Genomic DNA, 15,577 nt, shown 5'->3' with positions numbered 1-15,577 from the left:
TCAGCGATATAATAGTATCTGACTGGGGGCCTTGCAGAAAGTGGGGGGAGGGTTGGGAAAGTATCTTTGAGGAGGTGACATGCAAATGGAATGATGACTGAAAATATGTAATTAGATTTCAGAGCACTGGTAGAAAAATATTGCAAACAGAATCACCACATGAGGCTCTAGCATGGGAATGAGCTGGAAGCATTCAAGAACAGAATAAAGGCAAGCATGGTAGAGAACAGGATCAAGGTGAGGGGAAGCAAAAGGTGAGTTTACTGAAGGACACAGGAACCACAATGCACAGGATGCTGTATTTGAGGCAAATCTCCTGGATGTTATTCGAAATTCAGTGGGTAATATTGGGATGCCTTGCACAGGGCCATTAAAAGAGATCATTTTCGTGAGAGACAAGATGAAAGCGAGGAGACCAGATGTGAGGATATTGACTTAATCCAAATCAAAAGATGATGGCATCTGGGACCAGAGTGGCAGATTCAAGAAGCACATTCATCAGGGGCTAGCTGGCTGATTTGATAGGGTGTGGAAGAAAAGAGAAACAGAAGAAGCAAGGATGATCAGTTTAAACAGACTTAGAATCTCAACAAAAACACACTTCAACTTTTTCAAACAAATGGAAAACAGAAGGGCCTGCAACTCCAGCAGAGCGGGCGCTGCACGGTTTTGAACGGGTGTTATTTCTTCATTTGTATGTCTGAAGCCAAGTGGTCAGATTCCTTGCCCATGAGGAGCACAGCCTGTTTCAAAGAGCAGGCAGAGCAAGGTCTTCACAGAAACCTCTCCATCCCTTTACTATCTCACTGCTATAGGTAGAGCATAGATAGGGACTTCACTCTTTAAAAGCCTCACATTCCTCGTCTTAAAAAAAAAAAAGAATTTTGAACTCAACTTTCTCTTGAGCTCTTTCTAATCAGAAATTTCAGTGTCTAATACCCCAGAGTGTCCATTCCAGGGCTCTGGGTATCTATGCCATTAACTGTAAGCAGGTTATACTCATTAATGGTCTCAAGGCAGGTGAGTTGTTTTTCTGCTTCATTCCTAAAGCTGGTTTAGCATTTACAGTCCTTCTGGAGTGCGAGCAAGTAATGTTGGTTTTGTTTGAACAGCAAGTCTACCCTTTGTACCTGGAGGGTAAATGATTTTCTTTAGAAGTATATAAACCCCAATTAGCATGTTACCCTTTATTCTAACAAAGAAATTTTTTTTGGGTGCCATAGCTCGCTTTCAGAGTCAACTCTACTTAATAGAATATACACTACTATCTATCTGTCTGTCTGTCTCTGTCTGTCATCTGTCTATCTACCCACCTACCTATCAACATATATTTAGAAGCATTTATGTCATTACTAAATAGGTTCCACGGTGATACCATACACTGTGTTGAGAAGTTTTGCATATCACCTTATTTCATCTGAGAAGTGGTGAATATATTTATCTCCTTGCCCAAGAGGGCTCACTGGATCTTAGCATATTTCAGAGCAAGGACTGCATCTGAATTCTGCAGGGTTCCCGAGCCAGGCCCGTATCCTAGCAAATGAAGGAAACAGACTTGTCCCTCACTGTGAGGCATAATGAAGTTGATACGATATGCGAGAATCACTTACCGCCATGCAGTGCGTGCCCCCCAGCTGTGATGGAAGCACCCCAATGTCACAGATCCCTGGGCCTTTGCTGCTATTTGAGACTGTGGCTTTTACTAAAAATCTGAAAATTATTCCTACCTCTGCCCAACTCAAATTTTCTATCACAACAGAATATATCTAACTACACAAATATTAACACAGTTTCAGCATACTCAAAATCAACAGGACTCCCAGAGCCTCCGGGCTCCATCAGACACAGGGTTAACACCACACCTGTGCCTGCTGGCCTAATGCTTGGGCTCCCACCTTCCTCCTCCCTTTTCTCACCTCACCCAGAATTCAGAAGTCACAGGGCGCAGAGCTCAGAGGGTGCCATCCATCCAGTTATTCACTGTTAATCTTCCTTGGAAATGCTGAATCTCTTTTGTAGACCCTGGATGACACCTGGTGTTTATCCTCCCTGCCTTTGGCAGCACACTACCCTGAGCTGAGGCCAGCTCCTGGCATGGATGCCCCCCTCTTCTGCTTCTTAAACACACATTACTAGGTACTTTGCCCTGTTGATTAGCAGCGGCCTCTACTTTTTGGACTATGGTTCTAAAAAGGGGGAGGGAGGCTGGGGGAGGGTGTAGGGGAAAAATAGGTAATATGAAGTAAAAATACGCAGGAAAAAGTTTGTTGTAAGGCCCCAGGAACAAAAACTGAATTTGCAAGATTCTCCAAATACCAAGGTTATATATAAATAATTTTCTTTATATTCATATAACTGAAGGGGAAACTATATTTTAGCCCATAAAAGACAGTAACATTATCTGCCTTCTTTCTTGGGAGGATAGCAGAAGATGGTGGCATTTTTCATACAGGTCCGAGGATAAATCTCTCAAACGGGGTCAGCAACAAGCTTTCTGTTTACAAGGTTAGGGTTGCAGTAACCCGGGGTCAGAGGCTACAAGGCACTGTCTCCTGCACCAGGGAGCAAAGGATTCTTCACTTTATCTAGGTTTTCTCCAGAGCCATGGAGGGAGGCTAACCTGAGTTAGCAGCACTGTCAATCACCGGGAGTGGCTAAGGGTGGCTTTGTGTCGCTCTTGTTAGGTGTATTCCTTCTGACTCCTCACAAATTTCATAAAATATGGCTGTGGGCTATGTCTTTTATTGTATTTGGTATGATTGGATTAGCTATTATGTGGAAATTGAGGAAAAGGAGGCGGTTATATCTTAGCGAGGTATAGAGGAGAGCAGGGACAGTGTGTGGGATGGTGAGAAAATTCATAAATGTAACAAACTGTGAAGATGTGAAAGTGTAAAAATAGAGACTGGGTACAACGTGAGCCAGTCTGTCCCCCAAAGTAATGCCTAAGAAAGCTACAAAGCATGAGAAACTCACCCTATATCTGACACTTATACCATTTTCACTGACAATTCAGGGGATCAGATGTCCTGGGAATATCTACAGGTCATCAAGCGATTTTAATTTTATTTTACAACTATGATGCAGATATAATTGGTTCTACAACGAGTTCTAGTTACCATGATTTTAGCTCAGTGGGACTCAGGCTGGGCTTGCAAACTTTCATACAGTAAGACTGTAAAATATTGTAATTAGCTGACCAATAATGAAAAAAAAAAGTATTTTTGGATCTGATTTTATTGCTACATATTAGTCACCTCAAAATCTAGTGGTCTAAACATCAACCATCTTTGTGCTGTTTGTTAATCTGGAATCTGGAAGGATTAAATAGAGCCCTTTGTTTCGGTTCCATGCACTATCAGCCCTGTGGGTGTTTTTTGGAGAACTCGGGGAGTCCACTTTCAAGAGGGATTGTTCTCATGACGGAGAAGTGTGCACTGCATGCCTGGTAGGAGCTGAGCTAAGCTCAGCTCGTTTGTAGGCCCAGCAACTTACTCCCTTTCCACATGCCTTTCCGCGGGCTCTTTTCACTTCCTCACACAGGCTAACAGATCCAGAATGCCAAGGGAGCAAAAGGAAATACCAAGGCAGAAGTGCATAGCCTTGTCATGATGTAGTTTGGGAGGTGCAGTCAAATTCTGCTGCAGAGTTTGTGGTTTACCTGACAGCAAACAACATAGTCAACGGTGACCCTATAAATTAAATAGGAACTAATAATTCATGTTGCTTAGGGATGCAACAGTATAAATGTATCAATGGCACACAGAATCATCTACACTAATGATTTATTGGTTTATGTATGAGTATATATTTTCTCATTTTTGCGTAGCCTCCCTCTGCTTAGACTGCATGTGTTAAAGACCATGCTGAGCCATTCTGGCAGCAACCTCATCCATTTCATCATTGTTCTGTCTCCCGATTGCATCATTGCCTCCTGTTCTTTACTTAATTTCATGTTGTTTTCTTCATCATGGACCGTAAATATAAAATACCCACTGCTAATCTTCCCAGTAAGAGTGCTTGACAAGTGATTGTCAAGTGAATGACCTGGACATGAATTCTGGAGCAATTAAAGATGATGAAGGTGGGAAATCAAAGTGGATGTTTCTCCCAAATCACGAGTGTTCCATCACACCACAGCTGTGGTCCCAAAATATAAGAACGGGTGACAGATAATATGTACTGGTGACAAGGACACTAAGACAAATTGAGGAAGATATATATCAAACATGGGAAAACCTCTTATGGTCTGGATTAAAGACCAGATATATTGCCATGTCACAGCCAAAAACAATGGTAGTAGGCAGTGTCGTACAGCATGAGTGATTCCACCACGGTACACAGTGTACCAGTACCTCTGGGCCACAGTACACAGTTTACCAGTACCTCTGGGCCACGGCACACAGTGTACCAGTGTACCTCTGGGCAGTCTGAATGATCCAAGTCTTCCTCTATTACCTAATATGAAAGAGAGCTGTATATGTATGTGGTTATGAGGTCAGCAGAAGGATTTTATTAGACTCTAGATGCACTAATTGGGAGATTGCATTTCTTTCCAGAGACACCTCTCCACAGGTCTTAGGGTGGGAGTGGAGGAAGGAAAAAGAAGAAGGCACTGATGGCAACAGATCCATCATGCCATTGAACCTGAAGACTTTCCCATGAGACAAGACACAAGGTGGCAGACAGCGATGCTGATGATGCTAACCTTGTGCAGACCTCTGCCAATGTGGGTGTTTGTATCCACATTTCTATCAAAAAATTAAAAAAATAATAAAAATATTTTAAGTAAAAAGAAGCATGGGATTTTTTTAAAAAAAAAACCCTGAATGCTACTACAAAAGAGCAAAAAGTGGAACAAAAATGACTCTAAAGAGTTTATAAAGTAACAGTTAGAGCAAGCTAAGGCGAATTTACCACAAGTTTTTTATACATAATGAATACAACCACTCAGGGCTTGTCAGGTCTACAGTAATGGGCAGTAATGTCCTGAACCCCTGTAGCCTATTAAAATCACTCAGTGATACAGCTAGAGCAACATCGAGGCATGCTAAACCCAATCAGGGTATGGCCCTGAAAATGTATACTAGTTTTGTATCTTTTACAGTGCATTTTTCTATATTGACATTTACAAGTACCACTATGCTACAGATGCCAGCAGTATTCAGAATGCTAATGGGCTGTAGAGGCTTGTAGCCTAGGAGAAATTGGCTAGGGCGTCTAATTTTGGGTAAGTATGCTGTGTGTTGTCTAACCACATAATTTTGCCTAGCCATACATTTTTAAATGCATCTCTATTGTCAAATGATGCATGAATGTGATGTGATTTCATTTCTGCCATACATTTTCTGCCATGCAGTTTTGGGAAGGCATGTGGGCCTGGGTAGATGAGTTAGAGCATCTTCAGAAGGCACATTCTGCAACAGTCATTTATGTAAAAATTGCCCTCTTCACATATTACTTTCAATATTATTCCCCAGAGACTATATTAGTTCATTGTCTCATTGATTGTACTTGACAACAAGAAACTTAAGAAAGAATGGGTTTGTTTTGCTTATGGTTCAAGGGGCACAGTCCATCACAGTGACAAGAAGAAGAGGTGGCTGGTCACACTGTGCCCAAGTCAGGAAGCAGAGAGGAATCAATGCCTGTGCTTCTCTAGCTTTCTACCTTTAATTCACGCCAGAACCCTTACCTAAGAAATGGCACCACCCACATACAAGGCGGGCCTTCTAACCTCAATGATCTACTACAGATAATCCTTCACAGAGGCTATTGCCAAGGTGGTTTTAAATCCCACCAAGATGACAGTCAAAACTAGCCATTACAGGGATGACAAGGATTCTTCAATAGTACTGAAAGATCAGCCTTGTGCTTGCCACAAGGTCCATGCCGTTTTTGTCCTCATCCTATTCCCCCACCCCTCTTGTGTCTGTACAGCTGTGTCTGGGGGACTTCCATTCCCCAAGTTTGTTCTTATTCCTACTGTGCCTTCTTCATCAGGGGATAATCACGTCTCTATTAGGTTAAAATAAAGGAAGACTTGCCGCTCATGATCTGTCTTCTCTTGTTATTTTACTGTAGAGAAATAGTAAATAGAATGCTATTATTATTAATATTTGGTTTTTTGAGACAAGGTTTCTCTGTGTAACAGCTCTGGCTGTACTAGAACTAGCTCTTTCAGATGAGGCTGACCTCAAACTCACAGATATCTGTCTGCCTCTGCCTCCTGAGTGCTGGGATTAAAGGTGTGTATCACCACTGCTTAGCAGAATGCTATTTCTTTAGGAAGTTCCTTGGTCTTTTATGCAAATAGCATCCTGCAAGACAAGTCTACCTGAAGTCAAGTATATATATTAATTTCAGACTCATATAACAGAATTCAGATTTCTATAAATTTTGGCAACTTTAATTTTTCTGCTACATGAGCTAGTATAGCCATACCTGACCATCAATTAGGAGATTAAAGTTCTCTTTACCGATTTGCCTTCCTTACCCTAATATCTTTATTTTTGACTCTACTGGGTGAAAGGTTAAACCAGAATGATAGATAAAATAACAAATTAAAAATACCTTTTTAATCAATTAAAGTAGATTCTGTATGTTGATCTCATAGTTGATAATTTCTTCTTTTGATTTTTTTCCCCATCTCAAAGAAATGTCTTCAACTTCAGATGATCTTTATGGTGTGGGAGGTCCTTATGTATATATGTTGCTATTATTGGCTAATGAATAAAGAAGCTGTTTCAACCAGTGGCTTAGCAAAACAGAGCTAGGCAGCGGTAAAACTAAACTGAATGCTGGGAGAAAGAAGGCGGAGTCAGTGAGACACCATATAGCCCCACCAGAGACAGATGCTGGAAATGTGTTAAATTAAGACATACAAGTTAGCCAATAAGAAGCTAGAGCTAATGGTCCAAGCAGTGATTTAGTGTATACAGTTTCTGTGTGGTTATTTCAGGGCTGGACAGCTGAGAACAAGCAAGTGGGCTCCAACAACACCTTTAGTCTCCTGATTTTAGGAGGGATGAGTAATGGACTGGGACTCTGCTCTCCTGTCAGTCAATGCCAGCAATGGAAATTCTTTCCATGGTGAAAGAGTTCTGTGTCTATAAAGCCCAGTGAGTCATCTACTTGTCCATGTGGTTACCAAGCTCTTGGGAAATGACTGCTGTGAGGGAGATGGTAATATTGGGTTTATTTCCTTGATGTGAGAGTTAAATAATCCCAATAGGTAGTAGCTACTATGTTAGCACTGGGGATAGTGGTTTGGAATCTTAGCCTGACTTCCTTGTCCATCATCCTCTTCTGAAAAGTGCCTCAATACCAAGTATCAAAATTGGAAACCATTACAGTTCCCAAGCAGCATGGGCAGTTTAATAGGATGCTGCTTTCTACTGGGAATCATTTAGTTTTATGAGACTTACCTCCTACCTCATTCACTAAAGACATGGCTATGCCAGTGACTTCATCATGGAAATTACTTTGGCATCTTGATTTTTCCAAGTCTCAGGTCTTGCCATAAGGTTAGCAAGGCCTGTATTATTCCTGCAAGTCATCTATTTCGATAATAATTTTGTGTAGCAAATCACCATAAAACTCAGTGGCTCATAAATCAAACATGCCTGGGTTGTCTGGGTTCAGCTCATCTTGACTGATTACAGCTGAATTTGTCTCCAGGTTCCAGGTTCAGATCTGCCTGTGTCCTATACCTTGGGAGTGTGTTCTACTAGAGATGTCAGATGCTCAAATAACTCACATAGTAAAGCCTAGAGAGAAATGGTAGAATTCTATCAAGTATGTTAAAAGTATGACATCATCTGTCTTCACTGCAGGAGAGTGAGGAGCTATGACCAGTAGGAGAACTCATCCTCCTTTTGTCTCTGTTTCCCGATCACTGTGTGTGTTGTGTGTGTGAGTTCCCGTCCATCTTTCTCCTCATTCTTTCCCACCAACGTCTGTATTTGTCTTGTTTTCTTTTCTGGTAATGACAATGGAACCAATGTTTTAAAACAAAATAAATGAACAAACAAACCAAAAACATTTTCTATCTCTGGAAAGATGGTACTTAATGGTTTGACATCTCTCTCGTTTTACTTCCATCTCTGAGAAACTGTTTCTTAACCATATTTTTCATTGCAAATGAATCAACTATTGGGGTTAGCTAGGAATGATATTACTAATTCTGATCTTTAATAGCTTACTTGATATTCCAAGGCTGTAATGGAAGAATTAGTCTAAATGCATCAATTTTGTTATCTTTTCCTTTTCCCTTAAAGCCTTTCATGTTCATTTACTTTAAAAAAACACTAATTTCACATCAATTTCTCTGGACTTATCATATCTGGAACTCAGCAGTATCTGTCTAAAGTCATCCCAGCTTAGTATCTTCACTCAAGGTTCCTAGATGCCAAATCTTTAAACGAATGGTGCACGATTTCTTTCTTTCTTTTTTTGAAAAGTAGGTTAGGGAATGATGTGTGTGCATAAACCATGACTCTGTTTACACAAACAAATGCTTGTAGTTGTATCTGATTGAGGATGAGGAAGGATGCTTCATCTCTAGGAAGCAGTGTTTGTGAGCTCTCTTCATCACATGCTTTTTGAGCATCATCTTATTGTTGATGCAGCATTATTTTGAAAAGTAAATTTGTTAAAAATAAAACCCACTAATAACCATACTTCCAATATTTTGACAGGTTGTCACAGTTGGCACCATAGAAAGCAAACTCACATCTCTATGAACTACTGGTTTCTGGTTATGAATTCCATTGCAGAATAGGAAAGAAAGACAATAAGGGTGGCCTTTTGGATGTCTGCAGGAATATTTTAGGGCTCAGGAGCTTTGTATTTTTTCTACTTCTTGAGTTTCAACATGCATGAAACTCTTGGTTCTTTATTTCTATGAATTTCATACTCGAAATAATCTACCCTGTAATCCGATATAATCATCCCAGCATTAGCTCAGTTTAAAGGAAAGGATGTTACTTATAGGAAAAATGATTATGATTAAGTGCTAAAACTTCATGGCCTTTGAAGCACCATTTCACGCCATCCTAAAAGTTCTGTGTAGTGGGGCAGCAGATGTCTTCCATTCTAATAGCAAAGGGTTCTTTTAGAATTGCTCCAATCTTTCTGATTTTACCTTAAGATAATCTAATCCATCAGTACCAACTGGCAATGAGAAAATCTGCAAACTAAGTTTCCAATGATAGGCTTTCTCCTTTGTCATTTAGCTTACATGGACCAGAATGTCATAACAATACTCATGGTCAATCATGGAAGTCAATCTTCCTATTTGAGCCAATAGTCGTCAGGACAAAGACTTTGTTTGCTGAGTTTTAAGGGAGGATACTAGGTCAGCAAAATGGCTCAGTGGGTAAAAACACTCCGAAGCTACCAATATGGATGTGAATTCCATCTGTGGAAGCCACAGAGTGGAAGGAAAGAACCAATTCCTACAAATTGTTCTCTGACATTTACATGTTTACCCTGATATACATGCACACACACACAAAGACACACACACACACACACACACACTAAAGTGATAATTATTAAAAAACACATTTTGATGTCTTCATTACTGCATTACATTATATGACATTCACCAGCTTAATAAAGCCCTATTGTGTCTCCTTTATTGTTTCTTTACAAGTAAGAATAATAATAAAAAAATGCCTGCTTCCTTGACTCCTGAGGTATAAAGAGGAGATATTAGAGCATCTAGGAGAGTATTTGACATGCAGGAAACTCAATACATTTGAGGAATTTCCCCTTTAATGTTCTGGGAAGTTAATGTAAATATAGTAGGATATTCTATAGTTTCCAGAAAAAGAATTGAAAGCATTGCTTTTTTTCTGAGAAAACCTACAAGTGACTAAGCTTTAAATAAGATTCACTTACATAACGTGTGACTATTTTTCTCCTGTTAAAAAGGCAGGCTTGCATGACAACAAGCATAGGAACACATTTGCTTTGTGATATCTCTTTTGCAGCTTTTCTTATGCCACTACAGAATATTATAGTATTTGACAGTATGGGAGAAAGAATCCCCTGTTGCTGACATTAAATCACTTTAAAAGTCTGAATTAGAGTACCGTAAATCATGTAAAATTGTTTCAATTTTATTGCATTGCACTTCAGGGAATGAATTTGATTTTCTGAAGTATTTCAACAGGAATGGCCTTATTATTCACTTCCCAGGGTTCTAGCCACATTGTATTACATATCCCCACACAATGCTACCAAATTTTATTTTCATACTGTATATAACCCCTCTGAAATCAATATCTGAAACATTTAATTCCTATAAATGGGAATTTGTTTATTAAAAATACATAGGATATAAAACAAACAAATGACTATTCCATCCACATTATGCAATGCCACCCTTTGCTCTTCAACAATTTCCAACTCTCCTGGAAATTAAAATGGAAGAATATTGCTTCTCTGAAAATTCTTAGAAAAAAAATCATATAATTCAGGGATATGTATAACACTAGTCAGGTACAGGAATGACCCTAACTTGGTCCTGACTATACAATAGGAGGCTCTTTCTCTTTTCTTCTCTTCTCGCTGATAAATGCTGCTCGGGAGTGACCCAGGGAGAATTCCATGTGGTTCTTATGCTGGAGTTCGAGTAACTGAGAATTTCTGGGGCTGCTAAGGAGTAAAGACAGGACTGGATCAACTTGACGTAATTTATAAGCTATGACTTTGCAATTTAGCTCAAGAACTGCAGGCCCCAATGTTGTCAATGCCTAAGGTTTGTTTTTCAAAAAAGCCCCAACTTCCTAAAAACTCAAGCGTGACTCAGGCTGGTAACTGACTTGCCAAACTTTGCTAGGTATAATTCGAAATGACTGAAAATTATCACGTGTATTGTGGTCCAAAGGCAGCATAGGTAGCAGAAAAGAACCAAAGCTCCCACCAGGGACTCAGAAGAGGTCTGATGGAGTGTGCTGGTGCCTGCCAAACAGCATCTGTCTTCAAAATGCCTGTCTGAAAAGCTTCCTTCATGCCAAAATTGAATCCTTATCTGAATTTTAGTCAAAGAAAAATAGAGGCTGGCAGACCGGGTGAATTTTATTTGCTGTTATCAAAAAGCCCCATGGTTTTTATCATAACTAATTAATTTTTGATAAAGGCCATCTGTTTCAGACAAACAAAGGAGCATAAAGAAGTCATTGTCTCTTAGCACTTTTCTCTCATTTGACAACCCTTGTGGGAGAAAATCAGGGCCAAGACAACTTATTTTCATTGTTATCAAACCCAGGATTCGTTGCTCTGGCAAAGGACTTACAAAGTAAACTTCATGGCCAGCGTAGTTGTCTTTATAGGAAGTGGATTGTTTTTTTTTCCTAAAAGTAAATGCTGATGGCTACCGTAACCATCAGGGCCCTTGGTCTCTCTGACATAGTTAGCTGTGTTGGAAATTTTCAGCTCGTTGTTTTACCACACTGAGTGCCCAGGCCCTTCCTGGGACAACTCTCCCTGTCTTCTGAGCACAGCTGATGGCCAAACCTTTATCTGCCGGCAAGGCCAGGAACCAGTGAGTTAGCAACATCCACACCTTCTTCAAGCCCAGACATTCTGGAGCCTTAATCCTGGTAGAGTTCACTATCCTAGTAATGACTTCTCTGAGATAATTCCTCATCATGGCTTCTTGTTGTTGTTATTATTTGTAAAACAAAGAAAATGATAGTGCTTATCTTAAAATTTTGCTGTGAATTTTGATGTGCAGCATTAGACAATAAGTGCTCAGGGTAAACATAAAACTTTATTATAATGAAAGTAGGCACTGGAACCTTGGCTCTGGGAAAGGACAGTCTCCTGAATCATGGTCTCATGATGTATGACTATAAATTTCACTTCCTTGGAGATTTATGTCCCTCTAGATTACCCTGTTACCCTCCTGTTCTTCCAGGTGAAGACTCAGAATCAGGCTGACTTGATTCCAGGGTTGGATTGTTGTTTAGCCTGTGAGCCACCAAGGCATTGCTGCAATCTGGTTGGCCCTTCAGATCCCCTGGCCTGTGGCTTTCTTCTTTCTCTCTCTATTGAGAAGCAAGGACATTCTTTGGAACAATGTGAATTAGGACAGTAGAGAACAGATAATTTATGCCCTTAGTTTTTCTTTGAATAGATAAATGTTTAGAATACTAGTAAACCTTAAAAATGCATCCATTGGGAATTAGGCTGGAAATCACATAGGGAAAATGCTCTTTCCTTTCTATACAGCCAGCTACCAGAGTGATATGTGGAACGCTCAGCCTCAGACAGAGGGGCAGTGGTTGCCTAGAATATGGGATGGTTTGGGTTCAATACCTAGAACTAATAAACTAAAGCAACCCTAAAAAGACAGCATCTTATCATTGCTGAAAAAACAATTTTCTTTTGAATTATTTTCTACATTATTTCTATAGTAATAAAAGTCTAGGTAAACAAACACCCCCAAATGATCCAGCACACCCAACCTTTGCTAAGCTGGTTGCTGTACAGACAGTTGTACTTGATGAACTACATAGTAATAACTCCATTAAATTCTCATTTAAAATTTGTGTAAAATATACAGTTCCATATCCTTGTCTTTATAATTTAACTATATTCTAAGATCCTTGATATTTTAGGTATGATTAAGTTGTTATGGTGATTAGAAGTAGTTTTTCATGAAATTCAAATCATATTCAAGTGTTTTGCCAGAGATATTATAGAATATTGAACAGCAGGATGGAGACATGGCTCAGTGCTTAGGAGTACTAAGGGCGAGGGTTTGATTCCTAACATCCACATGTTGGTTCACAAGCATTTGTAACTCCAGTCCCAGGGAATTCAACACCTTCTTCTGGTCTGCAGGAGTGTCAAGAACACATGTGGTACACATATAAACATGCAGGCAAACACCCATACACATAAAAATTTAAAAAACAAAATGAATTGGAATTTGCACGGTTGTATCTGCGGAAGTATTTACAGGAATGTGTGTTCACTCTTCTTGATCCTTTGTTCTTTCAGTTAAAACCTAAGTGGATATTATTTATGATATTCTGATTTATGGACATTTGTTGGATAGATGTTAAATTGGGTATCACGGTCAAGCAACTCCAAATTATGTATCATGTATATCCTGGCAACATCAGTATGATGATGTTTATACATTACTTCATATACAATTGTGTCTGAGAGTAATTTATAATATTGTGAAAATGAGACTTTTAATTATTTTCATAACACCATAAAAGAGGTGCTGAATGCTTTTTCTCAAAACAGAGAAAAATCCAGACCCTTGAATCCATGGAATACGTTTTTTTGCATAAAAGAAAAAGTGAGGGTGTCCTTTTGGTGCCCAGTGATTCTTTGTGTAGACAAAATACTCTAGAACTTATTTTACAAAGAAACCAGTCTTGATATGTCCCTACATCTTTCCATTTCTACTATGAACAATAAACACGAGTTCCCTGTGGGAATGGGAAGTCCACAAGCAATGTCCTCTGAACATGACTAAGTATTTAAAGCAAGGGGATTAAAATATAGCGGTTCAGCAATGCCCCAAATTCCAGCCTTAGAGCCAAGCCGGAGACTTCAGAGTCAAAACTGTAAAAGCTGCAGCTCTAAAAGCCACAGAGTCATTGAGCAGCGGTGAGAGCTTGTTAGTTTATTATGAAAATTTATGCTCTAATATTTTTTGTTTCAGCAATAGTTTCTTGGCAGCAGTTATCCTCGAATGAACTTGTCTAAGTACTGTGCTTGATATAACTTTTTGTAGTTCAAAAGTACAAAGCCAGTAAGTCAGTTGGTCCATTTTACTTTTCAGGAACACTGATTTGGTGTGGAGAAAAGCCCAGCGAACTGGAATTCGGGTGACCTTCATTGTTTCTATCTCAGCCTCTGCACAGATGACGTACGATTCTTGACCTTGAATTTCTGTGACAATGTATGATATAAGGGACTTCACAGAGTTAATCTCTAGTACTCCATTTTAAATATCTTTTTAAGTATCTAAATTCATTTAAGCACTAATTGATAGCAGAATGGGAAGCAGATGACCTTAAAAGAAGTGCTTTAAAAATCGTTTTCTATTTTTTACTCATTATCCGTCGGACTGTAGTTGAACCTGAATGAATGGCTTTTCCGTAAGGAAAGTTCAATCCACAAAACTTTTAATTGCTGATAAACTCACTACTGTAATGAGCAGCAGCATCCAAAGCACTTGCCTGCTTTGTACAAGACTACTCATTTGAATATCATAACATTTGATACAGTAAGACACTCAGGCTTTCTCAGATTAGGCCAGCAACAGGACGAAGGCATAAACGCGGTCCTGAACAAACTCACTGTTAGAGGGTGAAACTATATCAGTACCTAGCAAATAAAAGTATTTTCAATGGTACAGTCTTTAAAAGTATTAAGGCCTTTCCTTTGGAGTTCAAGAAAACCCAGACTGCCTAGGTTCGGAAATCGATGCTCCAATGGCTGAAAGACCAGTTCAAATGACAAAATGGAGTGTCTTCCTACTGAGTTAGCTTGTACTCTCTGATTCCAAGGAGCACACTAATCAATGCCTTCAAGGATTTATCCCTGCTGTCCTGAGGAAAATGCGTGACTTGCCTCTGATCATCTTTTCTCTCTTCAAAGGACTAGAACCTACTTCGCGGCGGATTACTTAGGCTGCGGTCTTCTATTAATTAACACTTAGGTCACAATCTCGTATTAATTGATTTCCTGGTTAGCTCTTTCTCTCTTTGTAAGTGTCTTCTGGGTGTTAGTAGCAAAAGTAAACTGTGTTATGCTGGGCAGTGGTGGCCTTTAATCTGAATATTGGGGAGGCAGAGGCAGGTGAATCTTGGTAAATTCAAGGCCAGCTTGGTCTGCAAGAGCTAGTTTCAGGACAGGCTTCCGAGATACAGAGAAAGCCTGTCTCAAAAGGCCAAACAACAACAAACTGTTATCAGGACATGTTGATCAGTCAGGATCCACTGAAGAATCTAGTATAATGATAGCAAGTTGTTTGGAAGAGTCCATCACTACAGAAGAGCACATTTTTTGTCAAATCCAAGAACGAAAAGTAGTGGGTTGTGCTCTGTCATTGGGAAGTACAGGATATTCCTTTACACTGTGTGAATATATGTCAATGTGATTAGTTTAAAAAAGAAGCTGACTAGCCATTAGCAGGACAGGTAGAGGTTAGGCAGTTCCGGCAGACTAAAAGAGAACACAAAGAAGAAGAGGAGTCTCAGGGTGGCGAGGAGATGAAGAGGAAACAGGAGTTAAACTTGCCATGTGGAGAAAAGGAACTGAGAAACATGGCAGAGCACAAAGAAAAAATATGAGTTAATTTAAAATGTAAGAGTAACAAGCCTGAGCTATTGGCTGAGCATTTATAATCAATACTAATTCTCTGTGTGGTTATTTGGGAATTGACTGGTAAGAAAGAAAAGTCCACCTTTGGAAAAGCACCAGGAATTGTGCTGCACAATTATCTTGTTGCAATGCAACACACAGATGAACAAACACAAACAAATGAATCTCAGCTGGGATGTGGAGACTGGGATTCAAACAGAAGAAGGTAGTTCTT

General features: G+C 39.5%; 1 protein-coding gene across 6 annotated transcripts in view; it reads right to left on the bottom strand.

Moving 5' to 3' along the window:
* Nucleotides 1-15,577, bottom strand: part of B3galt1 (beta-1,3-galactosyltransferase 1) — a 514,202-nt gene that overhangs the window by 143,363 nt on the left and 355,262 nt on the right. For 3 of the 6 annotated variants that reach the window (XR_005972290.1, XR_005972291.1, XM_041631420.1), the window contains exon 1: nucleotides 1,917-2,075. The exons of 2 other annotated variants lie outside the window; for them this stretch is intronic. The gene's annotated coding sequence lies outside the window, so the exon portion shown is untranslated. Of the gene's footprint in view, nucleotides 1-1,916; nucleotides 2,076-15,577 lie in introns of those variants that run through there. One more of the 6 variants, XM_041631423.1, reaches the window with a different exon arrangement.

This window comes from Microtus oregoni, unplaced genomic scaffold (assembly GCF_018167655.1).
Source record: "Microtus oregoni isolate MIOR12 unplaced genomic scaffold, Mior012 000037F_ref0000500, whole genome shotgun sequence".
NCBI lineage: Eukaryota > Metazoa > Chordata > Mammalia > Rodentia > Cricetidae > Microtus > Microtus oregoni.
This window is presented reverse-complemented; position numbering and strand designations above follow the sequence as displayed.